Source organism: Calypte anna, chromosome 4B, assembly GCF_003957555.1.
Source record: "Calypte anna isolate BGI_N300 chromosome 4B, bCalAnn1_v1.p, whole genome shotgun sequence".
Classification (NCBI taxonomy): Eukaryota; Metazoa; Chordata; class Aves; order Apodiformes; family Trochilidae; genus Calypte; species Calypte anna.
Window position 1 is genome coordinate 18804005 of NC_044249.1, and position 12811 is coordinate 18816815.

The 12811-nt window shown below is 42.2% G+C and overlaps 1 long non-coding RNA gene across 1 annotated transcript; it reads right to left on the reverse strand.

The window, feature by feature from the left end:
- Window positions 1-11664: 11664 nt before the first annotated feature.
- Window positions 11665-12349, reverse strand: LOC115598338. The gene is made up of 2 exons (XR_003987578.1): window positions 12112-12349; window positions 11665-11969 (listed from the first exon to the last, which is right to left on the reverse strand). It is a non-coding gene; the product is annotated as an uncharacterized LOC115598338 (long non-coding RNA).
- Between the last annotated feature and the right edge of the window lie 462 nt (window positions 12350-12811).

Below are 12811 nucleotides of genomic sequence, written 5' to 3' on the forward strand. Positions count from 1 at the left end.
CAGAGGTTTGAGTTGATTAAATTTGGTTTTAGCACCTTGGCAAGTTTGCACTTGGGGGTTTGCTCCTGACTTCCCTTTTTTCAAGGTGCCCTTCAAAACAACCTTTAGGAACAGGGCTGCCACCTCTATCCCACCCCTTGGAGCACTGCAGGAGAGCAGAGATTTTAGAAGAAGGGGATTGCAAAATAAATAAATAAATAAGGAAAAGCATCCTGTCTTTTAAAGAGAGGATGGTTGTGGCTGTTCAGGGTGTGTTACCTCATGCTAACCATAGTGAGATGATGCAGCCCGGCAGCCCCTGCATGCAAACCCTGGTGCTGCTTTTGGACCCTGTGCAGCAGTGGGTAATGCAAAACTGATTTACTATTAGCACTGAATTATGGATTAACCTGGCCCTGGAGAAAACAAACATTTCAAGAAAGAGCAACAGCAGCACTAATACTAATGAGCAGGAGAGGTAATGAAACATTAGCCCTGTTTAAGAAAAAAAAAAAAAAAAGAGTGATAGAGATATAATAGGAGAGTGCTTCATATTCAATTTCATTAACCTTTGGTTAGTAGGTTAAATAATTAAGCTGAATTAATTAAATTAAGCAGAAAGAAATGAAGTGTTTAGTTAAAGTGAATTACCTTGTTCTATGTTATAAAGCAAGTATTAGTGTCTGTCAGGTTTTTATTATTGTCACTGTAGGACAGGATTTATGAGCTGCCATGATTCTTGTCCTGAGAAATGTGACATAAAAAGTGATGAAAAAAGCAGGCAGCAGGAGGGGGTGTGTTCTGTGTGTTAAACCAAATGATGAGAGCCAAAATGGTAGGGAGAAAATGAGCACATTACAACCAGTGAGAGTAATGTGCAGTGAGTATTTGTAAGCTGTAAAGAGTATGAGTAGCTTTTAAACATAAAACCAGATCCATCTTGTAACCAGAAGAAACTTTCTCATTACTTACCCAGATTAAGTTGTTTAATTCTGGAAGAACTTTGAAATCAGATGGTTTTAACCAAAAATTTGGGTAGTGGTGTCAGTCCTGGTGCAGCTGCACCAGGAAAGGAGAAAGAGGAAAAGGAAAAAAGTCCTTGTTGTCAAAGTGATTTTTCAAATTTATTAAGCCTTGTGAAACCTCCAGAACTTCTTTGCAGCTTTGTTTTACTCAGTACATCAGCAAAAAGATGCTGCATTCCAGCCTGAAGACAAAACTTAACCTATAATCTGCTACTTTTTTCCTGCATAAGATGTCTGAATTTATTCATCTTCCTGTCCAGTAACTTTAATGGGAGTCTTATCTTCCATGTTTCTCCATAATCCATCAGGATCTGAGCTGTTAAAAAGCCTCTAGATAACTGCAGAACGTGACACATCAACTGTTTAGATATCTGGATTTATCTCCTGACAGCCACTATAAATTACCATGACATTCCTTAATGAAAGTTTTTCTGTAGAAGAGTCTTGGTAACATCATCTCTGTAGGAAAACTGAGCCAGATATTTATTGTTTTCAATTCTGTAGACTTTCTTGTTTGTTTTTTTGTTTTTTTTTTTTTCCAACTACTGGCACAAACATCTTTTAAACCCCCTTAGTTACACTTACAGCCTTGTGAAAATGTCAGATCATCGAGGCAGAGAGAAAGGATCAGTGACTTGGCTTTAGATATAAGCAATAACATAAACTACTTTTTTTTTTGTATGTGAAATAAGACTTTGTACCAGCATGTCTCAGTGTGCAGTAAGTTTTCTAACAAAAGCCATTTTAGATCCTGCTAAAGATTTATGTTGTTTCTGGAAATCAGGAGCAGAAAGATGAAATGCAGTGGAAGAAAAAAAAAGTGACTATTAAGCCAACCATCTCATACCTGTAAACCTTCCTGGAGTTTAATATCCTATCTCGAGGTGTTGAGTTAGGAATAGTCTCAATCATGCTAAATTCAAAGTTCATCCCATGCTGTATTGTTAATAATATGAGCACATCAACTTGAGCATTCAAAAAATATCACAGAATTAAAAGCCTGCTAACTGGAATGGTCCTTTTATTGTACACTCAACTCCAATTCCTCATGATGGTTTTCCTATGCAGGATTAATTAAAAAAATACTAGCAAATAGCCTTTCTACTTACCAGTGTCTCACAGGTTTATGTCATCTCTTACTGAAGCTATTACTGGAATGCCTTAGATCAAAATCTTTAATTAAACACTAACTCCCTTAAAACATTTTCAAAGCCTTAATTCAATAACTTGTAAATTATTTGCCTGCCACAGCACACTGTCATCTCATAATCAGTGTTTAATAACCTGTACAGTTTAATCCCAACCTCAAGTATTTGGCAATGAGAAATTAAATTGAAAAACCCTGCTGTAAATCTAGACAGTACACTGGGATAAGTGGTTTTTTTTTTTTCTTTTCACTATCTTAACTCCTTGATGAAACAAAAGGCTGTCCTGCCTTTCTTTAATCCTTACATGAATTGTTATAATTCACTGCTTTACTTTTAAATTATAGTTTAGTGGGGGCTGGACCAGATCAGTGTGGAGTCAAATCCAACAGCTTGTAACTAATGTACCAAAATCTGTGTAATTGAAGAGCAAACAGCTGCTTATTGTGTTTCTGGCTTTCCCATAAACAACTCAGGGTCTCCAAGGATGGGGGGATTTTTTTTTCTGGGGGGGGTGTTGGTCTTTTGTAACCATCATGCTTTCCACATGGTGGCTGACAGTAGCTGGAGGAAAACAAGGATGGCTGTGGTCAAACCTACCAGTGATTGTATCTTTGGATGCAAGGACACATCCTAGGAGCTCAGGGCAGGATCCTCAGGAAAATCACTGCCCTAATCCAGAATTTTGGCATCCTAGATATCTGGATGCCACAGGTGTGTCCATCTCCCATGTGTTAAGTTTGGAACTTGGCATTGGTCATTCTGCAAGGGATGGAGTCTGTTGCTACTGGAAAGCAAGGGAACAGCATCTAGAGATCTTTTAGAGTTATTAATATCAGGAGTAAGTTTTCTTTTTGGGTTTTAAATAAAGAAAAGGCTGTACTGGAAAACAAATCAGGCAATGATAATTTGGCATATGGAGAATTTTCTCTGTAGTTATTGCTTAAGTGATATGGAAAACTGTACTTAGGGTATAAAGGAACTAATAAGCATCCTCCAGTCAATGAACACTTAGAAAGCTTGAACATTTCAGGGTTAAATAATAACAGAAGTTCCAAGCTGAATGTTCAGTAAATGTTCATGGAAAAGAAAGTTGATACTTTTCTAGTCTTCATTTGATTAAATTAAAGTAAATATATAAGCTGTAACCTGGGTGAGGGAACCCACACTGTGCAGTTACTCTGCTGTGGATGGCTGCCTTTCCCAAGGAAAATTCAGTGGGGAAATTCATGCCCCTAGGCCTTTATTTACTGCTTGAGGAGCAAGTTAGATATTTTAGGGATGTTAGAGGATCAATATTGCTATTTAGCCAGATGGCTGGTCAAACACAGACGAATATTGTCTGCTGTAACACATTTATCCCTCTTTTGATCTGTCTCAGCACCCATTTTGCTGATCAAACAGACAGATCCAGCAGGACCAGGAGCAACTGCTTCCCAGTTTCTCCACATCAGTAATAGGATTTATCTCACGTTCACTCCTACGTGAGCCTTTAGCCTGAGCAAACATGAAGCCCTGTGGAAAAAGCCAAATGGATTCAACTCCTCTGTTTTAGGAGGGACCCATCACCTCCTGGCAGCACCCACCCCAATTAAATGCAAGCCCCAGGCTCTCCTGCCTCCCAGTCTCTGAACATCAGAGAGCCATGGGAACCCCTGAGCAAAGCTTTGCATTATTGAAAGCAGAAAATGCAGTTTGGGGAGAGATGAGTCCAAGTGAAGAGGATGGATAAAAAATAATGAATGAGGCTGCAAAGAGGTTTTTTTTTTTATCTGCTCCAGAAACCATGGAATTCTTCATGTCAGTCCAAACTATTTCTTGCTTTCTGGAAAAGTGTGATTGAATAAAAGGCTCATATAACCAGAAGGCTCATATAACCCCAATTCCTCACACCCAAGAAAAACAAGAGACTTTATAGTGGCCTTCCAGTACCTGAGGGGGCTTACAAGAAAGCTGGAGGAGGACTTTCTACAAGGGCATGGAGTGCTAGAATGAGGTGAAAGGGTTTTAATCTGCAAGAGGGTAGATTTAGGTTACACATTAGGAAGAAATCCTTTTGTGTGAGGATGCTGAGACCCTGGCACACTGTGATGTTCCTGTTAACTGTTGGGAACTGTTGGGAATGCAGAGGTGATGCTATGGAAAGGATGGAAAGTAGAAGCTGTGCAAGGCTGGTGTGTCCTGTACAGCTCAAGAACATCCCCACCCACCACATCCACTACTTTTTGTGACATGGTTTGGGTCAAGATTACTTCTTCCTTCTTATAATTTCAGTTTTTATGGGGTTTAATATATTTTGTTTGTTTGTTTGTTTGTTTTTGCCTTCAGGGAGTGGTTTAATAGCAATTTCACAGGAATACAGTTTGGGTTTTGTTTGTAACAAATGCCATCAATGGAGTGAAAAAGGAATCCACAGGAGCAATTACTGGTCACAACAGAGTGAATAAATTAATTATCTTCATTATCTTCAGCTTTGTTAGTATTTCCATGTGCATAATGATGACACAGCCTGGTGCACTGACTGCAGTGTCTTTAGAGCAAGAATTAAAAATCTCTAAAGGCCTGTGGGAGATAATTAGTTTGGATGTCCCTCCAAAAAAGGTGTGTTTTTGGTTGTTTTTTGTTGTTGTTGTTGCTGGGTTTTTTGGTTTTTGGTTTTTTTTGTGGTAATAAGTCCTGAGGATGAATATGTTCCTACAGGTGACACCAGGGGAGGCAGAAATGAGACTTGTCTTGGGAAAGAGTGAAGAATATTCTTCCTTTGACCTTCATATGGGCTGAAGCCCCTTTGCTCACTCCTTCACTTTCCTATCATGTGCCTCTCTGCCTCAAATTGCTAAAATAGGGGAGAAATGCAGCCAACCTCTATAGCAGTTTTGCACTATAATTATCTGCCTTTGATATTAAATGCCCCAACTTTGGCCTAATTTTGGCCACTTGACATTTTTTCCTATTTCCTTACTATTTCAGTAAGAGGAGGCAGGTTATTAATGAGAAAACACCAATAACCACAGCAACAACACAACTGCCATGCACTAACTCTACAGAAAGTAAAGAAAAAATTACTTCCAACACCAAAATGATCAGAATAAAGGAGAAAATAATATACTTGTGGTCACTTTGCTTTCCTGCCTTCAGCAAAGTTTTTTGTGTCCCTCTTCAAACGTCTTCTTCTCCCTGATTTTCATCTGTAGTTTCAAAGAGTCAGGGAAGTCCTGCAGGCTTTTTGGTTTCTTCCAGACTGAATTAACCCACGGTGTCTTTTTGTGAAACCAGAGGATTTCAGAAGCACATGAATTCTTTGCTCAAGAAAACTCTGTCCTAAAGCATCTTCCACTTCCTGAGGCCAAACCCCTGGTGTTGCTTCCTTGCATGGTCATTGGTTTTAGCTCCTCAGCTAAGTCCAGCCAAAGATGTTCAGTGAAACAGCTCTGGGAGGAGTGGAACAGTGAAGCAGCTGTGACATCTAGTGGTGTTTGTGGCTATTTCATACCAGGGAAAAATCCACACGATATAAATAGAACTCATGGCCATCCTATGACCAAAAGGAGAAGCCTTCATGACTGACCTGCACTTTTCCTCCCTAATGGGACTTCAGCAAATATAATTTTCATCATTTGAGTCATGCTTCCTACAGATGATCAGCAATCCATTCCTTTTCTCCACTGCAACTGAGCTGGAAGGGCTGCCCAGAAGATAAGAATAGAAGAAATTGCTTGAAAAGAAAGATTTGAATGTGGTTAATTGTGTGGGTTTTCACCAGTGACAAGTCAATTCTAGGGATGAATAGAAAAATATATTAAGCAAGGTTAAAAATGTAAAAATAAGTATATTTGGTGATAGCTGATTCTCTGTGTGTGTGCTTTTGTGTGTGAGACAATAGATCAAAATGGGACTGTAGCTTTTAAAGGGAGGGGATGTCACAAGGTCTCAAGTGCTGTCATTGGGGTGACTTCACTGCTGGGGCTCCAAATTTAACTGCAGATGTCTGAACTGAGGCTTAGCCTCTGTGTGGTTGGTGTAGACATTTCTCTGCTTTTTGTAGACATTCAATTTCAAGAGCTAATCCCTAAGCAAAGAAAGAGAGGTTCTCCTCCCCCTCTATTCTGCATTGGTGAGGCCGCACCTGGAGTATTGTGTCCAGTTCTGGGCCCCTCAGTTCAAGAAGGACAGGGAAGTGCTTGAAAGAGTCCAGCGCAGAGCTACTAAGATGATTAAGGGAGTGGAACATCTCCCTTATGAGGAAAGGCTGAGGGAGCTGGGTCTCTTTAGTTTGGAGAAAAGGAGACTGAGGGGTGACCTCATCAATGTTTTCAAATATGTAAGGGGTGAGTGTCAGGGAGATGGAGTTAGGCTCTTCTCAGTGGTGACCAGTGATAGGACAAGGGGTAATGGGTGTAAATTGGAGCACAGGAGGTTCAAGTTGAATATTCAAAAAAATTTTTTTACTCTAAGGGTGACAGAGCCCTGGAACAGGCTGCCCAGGGGGGTCGTGGAGTCTCCTTCACTGGAGACATTCAAAACCCGTCTGGACACGTTCCTATGTGATGTACTCTAGGTGGCCCTGCTCTGGCAGGGGGGGTTGGACTAGATGATGTTTCGAGGTCCCTTCCAACCCCTAGGATTCTGTGATTCTGTGATTCTGTGACCTTGCAGAGATTTGCACAGTGAAAGTGCTGAGTCAGCAAGGTTTCAGTGAAAATGAAAAACCTCAGAGAAAAATCTTTACAAAGAAGCTGGGTACTGTTTGCTGGGGTCAGTTATTTCTGTAAGAACAATGGTGATTTCAGCACAAAAAAAAAACCCAAAAAACAAAAAACCAACCCCAAACCCACCTCTACTTTGAGCAAATTACTTTTTTCTTTAGGTGCAAGACAACCCCTGCTATGGGATAATCTCTATATATGTTTTATTCTGGAGTTGTTAAGCCTTCAGAAAAATGGTGGACAGAACTTCTACCCTTCACCAGTTCCACAATGCCCCAAACCAAAAGCAATTTTAGTATGAAAATGTTGAAGGGATGTGTTTGTGAAGCTGCTGTAGCCAACACTGGGATTTCTACTGTGCAATGATCTGGTACCATCCAGTAAAAGACACAAAAGGATATAATTTGTCAGCTCAGCATTTCTTGGGACTTCAGCATATACTCAGAATTAAATAACAGTTATAATTGAGTTTTGCTTTGTGCTTTCATACCTGTGTCCCTGGGGGAGGCAGGTGAACAGCACTGAAACAAAGAGGACTGTTGGAGTAGCACAAGAAGTGATGGTTTTAAACTAAAAGAGGGGAGATTCAGACAAGATATAAGGTAGAAATATTTTCCAGTGAAGGTGATGAAACCCTGGAACAGGTTGCCTATAGAGAGAGTAGATGCCCCATACATGGAAACATTGAAGATCAAGTTGGACAGAGCAACCTGATCAGGTTCCAGATATCCCTGCTCACTGCAGGAGGATTGGACCAGGTGACCTTTAAAGGTTCCTTCCAACCCAAACTATTCTGTGATTCTGTGAAAATTCCCATGAGACTGCTGGGGGCTGAGGTTTTTCAGCTGGGGCTAATAAAAGCCACCAGTTCTTGCTCCAGGACCACCCAGCCCAGCCAAGTGGTCACCTTGAAGCTGCCCTGGCAATTTCCCCCTGAAGTAACAGCTGATGGAAGTGATGAGAGAATAAGAGAAGCTGGAAATAGCTGGATCTTGTGCTTTCCCAATGAAGGAGCTTGTTCCAACCTGTGGGGAAGCAGGACCAGACCTGGTAAGTTAGGGGCTGTCTGAGATTTTACTATGTTGAGACCCCCATTGATGAGGCTTCTGGCTGCACAGGGGGAGGTTGCTCCCACTCCTTACCACTCTCTTGTGTCCTGATGCTGATTTTCAGAAGTGTGGCTTTCTTAAACTCAACAGTGTTAAAAAAAAAATAAAAAATAAATTGTTCCATGTGTAATTATGCAGAGACAGAGGACCCAAAGGGGAGGTGCTGATTCCCACCACTGCAGCTCTGGCCCTTAGGCATCAGGATTGCATCAGCTTTCAGCTCATGTTGAGCTGCACCCCATGATCCTGAAGCCTTCAAAGCCAGCCTGGCTTCCAGGAAGGGAAAGCTGAATTTATTTATCACACAAGGAATCATTGTTATTCATTGGAAGTCTCTTTCAGGGCAAATAATTCACAGCCAAACCCAAATCCTTACACCGTGCGTACAAACCATGAGGAGAGGCTTTCCTGGTGTACACATTTCAAAGAACCTACAGCCCATTTTGCTCCCACTTCTTCCTTCCTGGCAGAGGCTCTGCAGGATGCTGGATGCTGCTCCAGCACCAGGAGAACCCCATGGCAGGGTGACTGAGAGCAGAATTTACCCCATTTTGCTGTTTTCCTTTAGTGTACCCCTCCCATCTTCAGATCTGCTCTGACCAACTGGGCAACCTGATCATCTGGAAAAGTCTCCACAATTCTCAGCACCGTGGGACAGCCCCAGGTCTGACTCTTGTGTTTTTAATAAACTGGATCGTTGTGCTTGGCTGCTCTGGCTCCAGGGGGGGTGGAATGCAGTGGGATGTGTGTGGCTGCTCCAGCTGCAGCCCAGTGAGCTGCTACAAAACCCCATCAAATGTCAAACTTTTCTCTAAGACCTGGAGTTGCTGAAGCATTTCTGGTGAAAGAAAAAAACTATCCTGAATAAAATGAGTAAGCTCTGATAAGCCCCTGACAGAGCCAGTTCAGATCACACAGTAAAGGGGGGAAAGAAAAAAGCCCTTTGATGAAGATGACCACAGGTCTGCTACAGCATCTTCCCTCCTGGAGAAATAAAAAGCCATGAGGGACCTGGAAAGGTCAGTCTGGGGCTGGTGGTACCAGTGCAGTGTCCTTCTTGGGGACTTCCCCCTAAAGTGCTTCTGCTGTTGATGTTTTGATACCAACTGGTGGTTCTGCTCAGCCCTCCCTGCTGGCACCTGCAGGCTTTTAGCTCTGGCCAACACCAGGAGACAAAATAGTTTCAGAATCAGCGTAGGAAGTCTGGGGGGTATTTTATGCTCTTAAATATCTGCCCACAAAGTCTGTTTTGGGGCTTTACTTGCTGTGTTGTTTGTACAGCTACCAGGCTGCACCATGGGTTTTTAATAAGTCTGAGTTTACTGTGTGGATCAAGTGATGTGGCACTGGATGTGGCACTCAGTGCCATGGTCTAGCAATGCAACCGTGGTTCAAGGGTTGGACTCGATGATCTCTGAGGTCCCTTCCAACCCAGCCAATTCTATGATTCTATGATTCTATAAGTGTGTGGATTCCACCATCACCCCAAAGGATTTCTGCTTGGTGTGAATTTCAGGTGGCACCAGGGGCCAGGAGCACTGAGCAGCCCTGAAACTCTTTGGTTCCTCTCTCTCGGTGTGATGGGCACGAAGCAATTTTATTTTTGTAACTCTGTGTGTTTTAGAAAGCCATTCATTTTTTACAAGTACCAAAAGAGGCTGCAACCTCCCTTTTATCTGAAGATCTATTGGAGAGGAAATGTTGGCAGGCAGTGTGCTTTTGTCTTCGGGTAGAGCTGGAACTCCTGGGGTAGGTAAACATTAACATGATGTTTCTTTTGGGCTCCTTTCTAGCAGAAGGTCAAGTCCTCTGCAGAGGGATACTAAGCAGAAAGTCTTGTGTTTAATACCAGGAAGATTTGCTTCCAAACAGGATTAAAGCTCAACTGTGTGTAAGGAAGCAAGCAAAAGGTTTTTGCTAGGATTCAGTTTGTCCCTGGGTGTGTGATTTTCATCAGGTTCAACTCCAGGATCTGTGTTGCTCTTAAAATGAAGTCACTTATTTGAAAATGCATTCGGGAGAGACCCCTCCCCTGATCTGACCTTTGGGATTTCTGCAGAAATTGGAAAGTATTCTTCTTAGATTAAATCCCCAAATATTTCTTAATCTTTTGACTGCCCCACTTTGAGCCAGCACTGGGTCTGTCCTGAACTTTGGCAGGCAGCTCCTGCTATTGCTATCTGAGCCTTGCTAATTGCTTGTATTGTTTCTCCCTGGGCCGAATGGTTTCTTTCCAGGCAGATGATGAAATCCTCTAAATTAATGTTGGTGGGACAGAGTGTTCTCTGAGAGGAACAAAACCAGTGTTAAAACAAATGAAAATAGATTTTTTTTTTTCTTGATTCCATGTATATCTGGCCAGTTATATATACTGCACCTCTGGTTTCCATACCCTGAAACCTTTAGCAGTAAGGTGATAATGACTTGCAATAATATTTATCGTAGAATCATACAGTAGTTCGGGTTGAAAGGGGCTTTAAAATCATCGAGTTCCAGCCCCACTGCCACAAACAGTGAGAGATTAAGGTTCCTAAGACTATATATATGTGCAGGCTTTGAATGCAAATGACTAGAGAGATGTTTCTGTTACATTAAAAAAAAAAAAAGGCTTGACAACCCGAAACTTCATCTTACACAATCCTACTAAAACCACTAAAAAATTGCAACTGACCATTATTTTGTAATATTGCTTGCCTTGTTTGACTTGTTTCAAGTGCATTTGATACCCAAATGATAAAATAATAAAAATAAAAAGGAGAGGAAGAAAAACCTACTCTGAAATTTCACTGGGGTCAAAAGCATCACATCTCCCTGTTGACAGGACTGGGACCCCCCTGTGACCCCAGGCAGGGGGACAGTCCTGCCTTCACTGCCACCTATGAACCAAGGTGAAGGGGATCACTTAGATCTTAGAATTAGATCACTTAGAATAAAAAAGGGTTTTGAGCTTTCCTACTGTCCAGCCTCACTTATTTCTTTTGTGTGTGGTTTTTAAATAAGCTTCTCTCTCTCTCCCTCTCTCTCTCTCCTGATGATGGAGTTTTGTTGAGAAACTGCTTAAGGCAAAGACTTCCTGCATCCAGAATGATGATACAGTGGCATCTAACTCAGATTTTATAATCCCCACAAGAGTCTTAGTGAAAGCCTCAAGCCAAGGAAAAATTGATTTGTAAATGGATCCAGGTATAAATCTTTTTAGCATTGAGTGGGTTCCTTGTAAAACCACTGTGTCCATGTGCTCCTCAGGGGATCACATATTCCCCAGAAGAAGCTGGACAGCTGGATGCTTCCTTTGTTTATTATGGTCTTATTCTGGCCTCAGTTTTATGGGCATGAAGGGAATGGAATAATCAGGATGAAATCAGAGTATAACTTTTGTCCTTAAGGAATATTTCAACACGTCTTGCCCCCTCCCACATGCTCACAGACACACAGATTCATGCATGTGCTGTGTCTGGAGGCAGCTGGTGGCAGTTTTCAAACTTTCCTTCAAGTCCCAGGTACAGATGTATCCTCTGTTTGCCCTGGAGATGCCTCTCCCCTAATCACTGCCCCTGACACCTGCTCCCTCAAAAAACAGGAGCTGAGCTCTTCTTGTGGTTCCTTAACCATTTCCTCTTCCAGCACAAATGTCCCCTGAAGTTTAGGAGGAAGAAAATGCTGTTAAGATCTCTGTGCAGACGAAAGAAAACACTAATTATTGTTTCAGAACTTTGCTTGATTTATTCAAATCCACTCCTTTTCCTGGCCCAGGGTCAGCCAGGTGAGTAAACTGTGGGTGGTGAATGAGAAAGAGGAAGGTCACTTCTTTTCCATTTTTAAAAGCAGTTTAATCCCAAACGATTTAACCCCAATAAAGTATTGGGACTGCTGCTTATCAAGGTGACCATTCCAGCTGTGTCAATCTTCCCAAGAACACTGTGTCCTCCCTGTGTCATCCTCTTGTCTCTCAGTGTTCACTGAGTGCCTGCTTGGCATGGTTGGGACTGGGGTTTTGCTTTCTTTCTATAGCACACAAATTAATAGCAAATGAGGTCAGCTCTGTAGAGAGGGGTCACGTATTTCATCTGATCAACTGATTAACTTGTACGTGGATTTAGATCTGTCACTCAATCAGAAGATGTCACCTTTCCTTGTAAAATATAACCTTGTTCTAAAATATGCATGCCCCCAGAGCCACAGCATGCTGGGAAGCCTCCTTGTCTGCAGACAACTTTGGCTTGTTTGGAAATGCTTCTCTTCACCCATGACCTATTGATAGATACATGAAATCAGAGAATCATTTGGGTTGGGAAAGACCATTAAAATCAACAAGTCGAACTCTTAACCCAGCGCTGTCAAGGCCACCACAAACCCATGGCCCTCAGCAACACATACACCGCTTTTAAAACCTTTGGGGATAGGGACTCCACCACTGCCCTGGGCAGTCTTTTGCAGCTCCTTTTGTCTTTTTCAGTGAAGAAATTTTTGTTAATATCCAATCTAAACCTCCCCAGGCACAACTTTCAGCCATCTCCTCCTCTCCTTCTACAACTCCCTGAAAGGAGGTTGGAGCCAGGGGGGGTTGGGCTCTTTTCCCAGGCAACTCTCAGCAAGACAAGAGGGCAGGGTCTCAAGTTGTGCCAGGGGAGGTTTAGGTTGGAGATTAGAAAGAATTTCTTTACGGAGAGGGTGATCAGGCATTGGAATGGGCTGCCCAGGGAAGTAGTGGATTCTCTGTGTCTGGAGATATTTCCAAAGAGCCTGGATGTGGCACTCAGTGCCATGGGCTGGGAACTGCAGCGGGAGTGGATCAAGGGTTGGACTTGATCTCTGAGGTCCCTTCCAACCCAGTCGATTCTATGATT